Raw genomic sequence first — 8989 nt, 5'->3', positions numbered from 1 at the left:
AGTTATCATTATTATATTCCTCTGCCTCCAAATATACAAGCCCCATGTAATAGATGAAAAAGACAAATGAGAAAGGAGTGAGGGGGTGGTGTCTGTTTGTTTCTGCAGGAAGCAAGAGGAAGATAAGCATGGAAATGTCTTTTCCATGTGGCAATGAGAGAGCCAAAGTTATATTAATATTTTCCATGTAATAAGTTGCCCCATGTAGCAGTCAGGGAGACTCTTGGGGAAAGGAATGGGAATGCTTTGATATTCATCACACTGCTTGAAAGAAAGGCCAATCAAGCCCCAGACACTGGCATGCTACTGCTATATTATTTTTTTTTTTTTACAAAATCAACAACATACAGCAACTTGCCCATTAGCACAGAGAAAAGCAAATTTCAGCCAGTCACCTGCCTGCCCTTGGACATATTTGCCAGGCCTTTTGATGCAAAGACTTTGGGGACTGAATTCTTAAAAGAAATGGATGGTTAACTTTGTTCATTATTTTTAGTAGGAGATGGTTTGATTTCCATCAGACTCTGTGGTGTAATAGGAGTAAAAATGGATTTAAAACTAAGATTCAGGTTAAATTCATGTTCTATTTGCTAGCAGTGTGATGTCATTTCATAATTCTAAATTTCACTTGTCTCATCTGTAAAGTGAGAGGTTTGCAGTCCCAGCTCAATACCTTAAGTGACTGCCCATCTTAAACTACTCCAAAGAATGGTTGAACACATAAGAACACTGAGGGCAATATGGCATGAGAAACTTGACTTAATGTTTTGTTGATTGTTCAGATTTAAGAAAGTAAAGAAAAAAATTTAATGATGTAAATTAGACTAAAAGATGTGTTTTACATAATATTTTTTTTCTGAAAAGAGGTTGTTAAACATTTACCAGCAATCCCTTGAATGTATTTTACTGTTGTGAAAGAGCCCATAAAACAGGTATATCCAGTAAATTCTAGGTCACACTTTTCATACCTGCTCAATTTTCACTTACCTTAATAACACTAAACTTGGATCAGGAGAAACCTGGATTTAAATTTTGAAGTTAACCTATTACTTAAGCAAATCACTTAAATATTTTGGGTCTCAGTGTCTTTATCTATAATACTGGGATAAAAATAATTGCTCTGATGTCATATATAAAGAATTAATTAAAAGCTAATTGAAATAATGAACAAATTTAGCAAAATTGCAGGATATAAAATAAACCTATGTAAATCATCAGTATTTCTATATATTACTGTGATGACCATGCTAGCACTCCAGATACCTCAGAATCAGCTGGAGTCAGGATAAGCAAAAGTCCTTAGTCTTTATTCTTGGTCTTAGATGCAGGATTGAACAGGATGGAAGCAGAATCTCCGCAACCGCCTTCTCTCTCGTCTACCGCCAAAGAGTGTCTCTGGCTAGTCTTACTCCACCCCCTAGTCCTTTCTACAACCCCCTCTATACACCAATCATTGAGCCAGTACAGATAGTGGGAAGGATCATTTTCCAAGCATATGCCCATAGAGTATGGTTCAATCAGTAGTTAGCCTCAAGTACTCGGCAGTCCTGACCTCAGTGCATCGGCTCAATAGTTTCAGCTCTCTACATATTACTAACAAAATCCAGCAACAAGAGCTAGAGAGAAAAATTCTATTTGAAATAAGTAAAGACAATATAAAATACTTGGGAGTCTTTCCACTAAAGCAAACTCAAGGATTATGCAAACATAATTTTTTTTATGTTTTGAAGTTAACCTATAACTTAAGCAATAAGTAATACTTATTAATATTCAGACAAATAAAATCAAATCTAAAAAACTTGAAAAAGTATTAATTGCTTCTGAGTAAGATGAGTCAATATAATAAAAATGACAGTTCTATCTATATTAATCTACTTATTCAGGTCCATACCAATCAAATTACCCCAAAATTACTTTATGAAGCTAGAACAAAAGGTCAAGAATATCAGGGAAATCAATGAAAAAAAAGTAAAGGAAGGTGACTTAGCCATACTAGATCTCAAACTTTATTTGAAGTGGTAATCACCAAAACAATCTGGTACTGTATAATAAGTTGGGTGGTAGATCAATGGAATGGTAGGTACACAATGCATTGAAGTAAACAATTGTAGTAATTTAGTATTTGATAAACTCAAAGATCTAAGCTTTTAGGAGAAAAATTCGCTCTTCAACAAAAACTGCTAGGAAATGTGGAAAATAATTTGGCAAAAGCTAGATGTAGATCAACATCTCATATACCAAGAAAAGGTCAAAATAGGTACATGGATTTACATATAAAGAGTGATACCATAAATAAATTTGAGGAGTATAGAATAGTTTACCTGTCAGATTTATGGATAAGAGAACACTGTAGGACCAAATGAGAGAAAGAAAGCATTACAAAATGTAAAATGGAAAATTTTGGTTATAGTAAATTAAAAAGCTTCTTGCACAAAAAACCCAATGCAACCAAAATTGGAAGGAAAACAAAAAAGTGAAAATTTTACATATTTCTGATAAAGGATTCATTTCTCAAATATATAGGGAATTGAGTCAAATTTATAAGAATATAAGTCATTCTCCAACTAATATATTGTGTAAAAATATGAACAGTTTTTAAATAAAGAAATCCAAACTATCTATAATCATATGAAAAAAATGCTCTGAATTAGTATTGATTAGAGAAATGTAAATTAAAACAATTCTGAGGCACCATCTTACACCCATCAAATTTGGTAAAGTGATTGAAAAGGAAAATTGTAAATGTTGAATGGGATATGGGAAAATTGGGACATTAATGCCTTATTTGTGGTGTTATGAACTTATCCAACCATTCTGGAGAGCAATTTAGAATTATTCCTAAAGGGCTATAAATCTGTGCATACCTTTTGATCCAGTAATACCAGTGCTAAGTCTATATCCCAGAGATATTTTTTTTAAGTAAAAGGACATATTTGTACAAGGGTTTTTCTAGGAGTTCTTTTTGTGATGACTAAGAATTGGGGAAAAAAGGGGATACCTACCAATTGGGGAATGACTGAACAAATTATAGTATTTGATCATAACAGAATGTTATTGTGCTATAAAAAATGAGGAGCAAGATGCTTTCAGAAAAACCTGAAAAGATTTACATGAGTGGTGAAATGACCAGAACTGTGCACAATAATAGCAATATTGTATAATGAACAACTGTGAATGAATTAGCTATTATCACCAATATAATAATACAAGATAATGTCAAAAGATTCCTGATGAAAAATACTATCTGCTCTGAGAGAAAGAACTGATGGATTCTGAATACAGACTAAAACATACTATTTTTCACTTTCTTTTTTTGTGTTTGAATTTTCTTCTACAAAATGGCTACTATGGAAATAAGTTTTACATTATTGCACATGTAAAATCAGTATCAGATTGCTTACATCTCAGGGAGTGGGAAGGGATAGAACTTTGAACTCAAAATTTTAAAAAAAATGTTAAAAATTGTTTTTACATTTAATTGAGGAAAATATTATTTTAACATTTTACTTTCCTATCTTAAGGGTTAATTCATATCAAGTGTAAACTATTGTTAATATTATTGCTGCTAATATCAATGTTTGTAGCAGAGCTAGAGAGTTTACAATTTTCCTATGTCTTCTCAGAGGATATTCTCTTCAATGTAACACAATGCTATCATCCTCACAGTTTAGTTTTATAGCAAGTCTTGACTTACAGTAATAGCGTATGGGCTTTTTTGGAACAGTACATTGTATTAATCAATGTTTGGGATACTGATATCCTATTGATAAGATGAGTGTCTAGATGTTCTTCTTTCTAAATTGAGGTTAAAGGAAGGTAGAAACCATCTGGAAAGTTGTCTGGTTAATGTACAAGACATTGCCCTGGTTCTCAAGGAAATAAGGGTTTTATTTGGTACTTCTCACTTATTACATTGATTTTGCTCCTTTGTCAGAGTCACATGGTTTCTTTCCATTAAGGAGAATAGTTCTAGCAATTCCCTCCACTGAAATAAAGGTTTGAAAAAAATGACATTTTTGTTGTTTATCTTGTATCATCTTGTTTTCAACTTTTTTGATACCATACAGATTAAAAATAGTCTTTAGGTGAGCAGATATCCAGCTATTAATCCTCAGTATTTAAGTTTTATAGATTACAATGATGGATAAAATAATTGCTTTTTTGTACATGATATGATTATTTCGGGAATGGACCTGTGATTTTTTTTTTTGAGACAGGGAATTCACAGTAAAGAGATTCCTTCTGCAGTTGCAAATCAATATCTGTCCTGCAATTGAAAGAAAGTTTTCTGGGACCTTGAAAGATTAACTGACTTGTTCTAAATGTGTCAGAATCTGAACTTGAATTCAGGTTTTCATACTGCCTAGGACAACTTTCCATCCATTACACTACTATGATTTACTTGTCCTCATTATTGTCAAAGACAATAACGGAGTCCAAGTTGAGGTCTAAGATATAGTGAACTAAAGAGATCTGAGTTCAATGCTCTGGGATCTAGACTGCTAAAAGAAAAGATATTTTTCTTGCAAGTTCTTGCAACTTCAAAACCCCAGAGACAAGCTTATAAAGATTATATTTGATTTGAATTGAGAATCTCCCTAAAAATGATTAACTCTTTATTGTATAAGTATTGAGACATAGGTCAGCCTTTTATTTCTTCCACTACAAAAGAAATATTAAAAACACAAAAGGATGATACACACATATTGGCAAATACTTAAAGCATGAAGAGTCTAATCATTTCCCTCAATTACTTGGATGATTCCCACTCCCAGCCTCCTTTGTTCTTTTTAGTTCCTACTAAAAGGGAGCTATAGTAAATCATGAAAATGCTGGATAGTCCTACAAATTGATGTTATCTAATCTCACCTGGGCTGTCATTGCAGCAGGGCAGTCATTTGGTTTCTATCTCATTCTCTTTGTAGAGAATAGCTGTTCCCAAACTCATCTCTCCTCAAACCTCCCATAGCACTCCTTCCCACACCCTCTCAGTTGAAGATGTCCCCTCATACTTTAATCCCACAGCTTTGAAAGATCTTAATCCAATATATCATCTTTTGCTTAGGTTTTGTGTATAGGTGGCCCTTCTTGCCAACACCAACATTTCTAAATACATAATGGATTATGTCTCCCAGTTCTTCTTCAGCAAATTGCTATTTTTATAATTTTCCTTCTCTTATTCTTTATCTCTCCCTATCTACTGGCTTCTTCTCATCTGCTCATGTCTTTTTTATTCTTAAAAATCTTTTAATTATACCATCTTCTCAGATATCCTACGTGCCATTTCCTCTAATTGGCAAAATTTCCTGAGAGATCTAAGTTTTTCTCCTTTCTTTACTCTCGTTCTCTCCCAAATCTTGGGCAATATAATTTGGCTTCTGACCTTCATCACTCAACTAAAACTGTGCTATTAAAATGATTTCTTATATGCCAGATATACTGACCTTTTCTAACTCCTCATCCTTCATGACTTGTTTATGAATTTAATACTGCAGACCCCTTTCGACTGGATTTCTTCTCTGAGTTTTCTTGATATCACATTCTTCTACTTCTCTTCCAAAGATCTGTACACTCATTAGTACCTTTTGGTGGTTCTTTCTCCAGTTCACACATAACTAAGACTCTGTCCTGAACCTGCTTCTCTTTGTGAAAAGAATATTATTACCCCACTTGGTGACCTAATTTTCCCATATAGGTTCAATTATTATCTCTATATAGGTGTTTCTCATATCTATATATCTAGCCCTCATTCTCCTTTGAATACCAGTCCACAATATTTAGAACAAGATGTCCATTAGGTGTCTCAAACCCAATATATCCCCAAAAGAATTCATTATCTTTCCCTTTGAAATTTCCCCTTTTTCCCCCTTTCCTGTAATTATCAAGGGTATCAAGAGTAATCATCCCCTGCCAAAAGCCAATTTCATCATACTAGTACCATACCCAAATCCTCATTCTGATACATCTCACACATTTAATTCATTGCTAAATCTTTTCTCCAGCTCTTCACAACATCTCCTCTTTCACCATTTACACAGCTGCCTACCCTAGTTCAGATCCTTATCACCTTTTGTCCAAACTATTGCAATAATCTTGTAATTGTTCTGCATCCTTCAAGTTTCCCCTCACTCCATCTAATATCCAGCTAGCAAAATGATTTTTCTAAAATATGAGTTTGACCGTGTTATCCCTCTATAGTAAATTCTGGTAACTTTCTGTTACCTCTAGGATCAGTTCTAGGTAGGTGGTATGTCAGATCAAGTGCTAGATCTGGAATCAGGAAGAACTGAATTTAAATCTAGCCTTAGACACTTTTGAGCTGTGATTCTGAGCAAGTCATTTAGTCTTTTTTTGTTCATTTGTTTATTTCAGTTTATCCATCTGTTAAATGGGTATAATAATAGAACCTATCCTAAAGTACTGTTGTAAGGATATGATGAGATAGTATCAGTATAAAGTGCTTATTTAGCACAGTTCCTGGTACACAGTAGGTGTTCTATAAATGCTCATTCCCTCCTTACTATTCCAGTATCCCGAAATTCTACTCCTCCTTAGAATTTAAGATATGGGTCTATTTTCTTGATTTGTCAAAACATGATGCTCCATTTTCCATCTGTGCCATAATATCCCTCCTGTCTGTGCTTTTGCCCTGCCTGTGTTTCTGACTCACTATTATGACTCAGTGGCTTTCTCACCATGGAACATCCCCTCTCCCCCTCAGTTTCACTCTTCTTGTATGTTCTTTGAGAAATCAATATCACTTCCAAGGCATCAGAAAACAATTTAATTAAGGTACTTTGGCAAGATCATTGGTCATATTGGTCATTCAGGTTTCTTGGTCCACTTTATTGAACTGTTATGTAGAACATATTTATCTTGTGTATCTAAGTATAAAAAAATAAAGTTAGATATTACTGCCTTTGATTTCATTGGTAAAAGGAACTCTTTCTCTTTCTCTTTTTCTCTTTGTCTAGAGTCACCTAAAATCCTACCTTCTTGCAGGACACCTTTTCTGGTCCCCCAGCTACTAATATCTTCCCTCTGAGTTCCCTTTCCATCTACTTTTCACACATCTTAAATATATTTAGTTATTTACAAATTTTTTCAACATTAAAAAATTTAATCTCCTTAAAAAGAGGTACCATGCTTTGTTTCTTTTATTGTTCTTTGCAACCCCAACACTTAGCAAAGTGCCTAATATATAATAAGTGCTTAATAAATGCTAGCTGATTGATTGACTGATTGAATCTATGGGAAAAGGCAAGAAGACATTCCTTACAACACAAATAAATTTAGCATCTATTAAGCACTACATTCAGTCACACTAAATAGTGTCTGTTCCTGGTATGTGTAGAGGTACCTATGGGTGGGGTGGGACATAGCATATAGGGAAGTGAAAGAAAAAAGATTTGAGGAGCAAAATGGCAGTTGAGTGAGAAGGGTCAAGGAAGGCTTTATATAGGAGGTGACATCTGGGCTGAGACTTGAAGGAAGCTAATGATTCCAAAAGGCAGAAGAAGGAATCAAAGCATTCAAGGCAATACTCGCTTGTAGGAGTGCTTAGAGAGGAGATATGAAAATTAAATTCAGAAAACAGAGAGAAAGCCATTTGGGTAGAATTCATAATATTAGTCTGTTGTGATTCAGTCATTTTAGTCATATATGACTCTATTAACTCATTTGGGGTGCTTGGAAGAGATACTAGAGTGGTTTGCCACTTTTTCCAGCTCATTTAACAGATGAAGAAACCAAGTCAAGTGGTGTTTAAATGGCTTTCCCAGGCTCACACAGGTGGCAAATATCTGAGGTCAGATTTGAACTCAAATCTTCCTGACTCTAACCCTGGCACTCTACCTACTGTGCCCTGTAGCTTCTCTTATCAGTCTAGGATAATTGGATTCCTAGAGTTTTTTTTGGGATAATTTTGAAGTGATTTATTGGGAATTTGGGTACAAAAATAGGTTCAAGGGAATGAGTATTCTGGCTTTAAAATGTATTTCTAGCCTCTAAACATAATGAGTCAGGGACTCCAAAGTCATTATAGAATTCTAGATTTGGAAGGAGCCTCCAAGGTGACCAGAGGAGAGACGGCAGAGGAAGAAGATGAGCACCTTTTTCTAAAGAGTATTCCTTTATTCTTTAGTAAATTCCTCAGAGTATTCTCTGAATTCCTCAGAGGTAGGGACTTGATAGACTTGAGAGAGGAAAGCAAATGTTAGAGAGATGATTCAGCCTTTATTCTGGGGTCTACCATTTTCTTGAACTGGAACAGGCTTGCAGAAAGGATGACACCATCCTCCCATAGGTCAAAATGGAACAGAAGCTCAAACCAAGGATGAACTATGGAGCTGAAGTGAATCTTCATTACTGATATGGGAGGAAGAGATCATGACTCTGGAAGTTGAATGCTTCTCTTCTATATTCTTTCCCTGGTTCTGTTTGGCCCCAGTGCGGTGATGGAGGGGTAGCCCAGATTTAGAAACTAGATTCCTCCCCCTCTTTTTTTCCTTCCTTCCTTTTTTCCTTCTAGAATCTAGAAACTAGATTCATTTTTTGTTTTATGTTTTACCCTGTGATAAAGTTTGGTAGCTAACAAAAATTCTAGGCTGTTTGATGTATCAATTAATGTATAGATATCTATAAAAAGAAGAGGTATTCTCCCTTCCATAAATAGATCAAAAACATTTTTGCCCAGTAAGATTGGACTGAGACTGGAGTTTTACAGAGGCAAAGAGAAGGAATCAGTGTTATTTTTCTATAAGCCTTGTAAAAAATATAGAAAGATAGAACACTGAACCTAATTTTTTTCTTTCTTTGTCAGTGAGCCAGAAGCAGTATAATGTGGGAAAGAAAAAAGTCACTGCTTTTGTAGTTTCAAAGACTCGGAGTTGCTGGCTTTCTCATTTGTTTCAAAAGTATAATTCTAGGGGAATGGGGAGTGTGAGAATTCTGCAAATACCCCAGCTAAATTGTACAATATTTCAGAGTC

This window comes from Antechinus flavipes, chromosome 5 (genome assembly GCF_016432865.1).
Source record: "Antechinus flavipes isolate AdamAnt ecotype Samford, QLD, Australia chromosome 5, AdamAnt_v2, whole genome shotgun sequence".
Lineage (NCBI taxonomy): Eukaryota > Metazoa > Chordata > Mammalia > Dasyuromorphia > Dasyuridae > Antechinus > Antechinus flavipes.
This window is presented reverse-complemented; position numbering follows the sequence as displayed.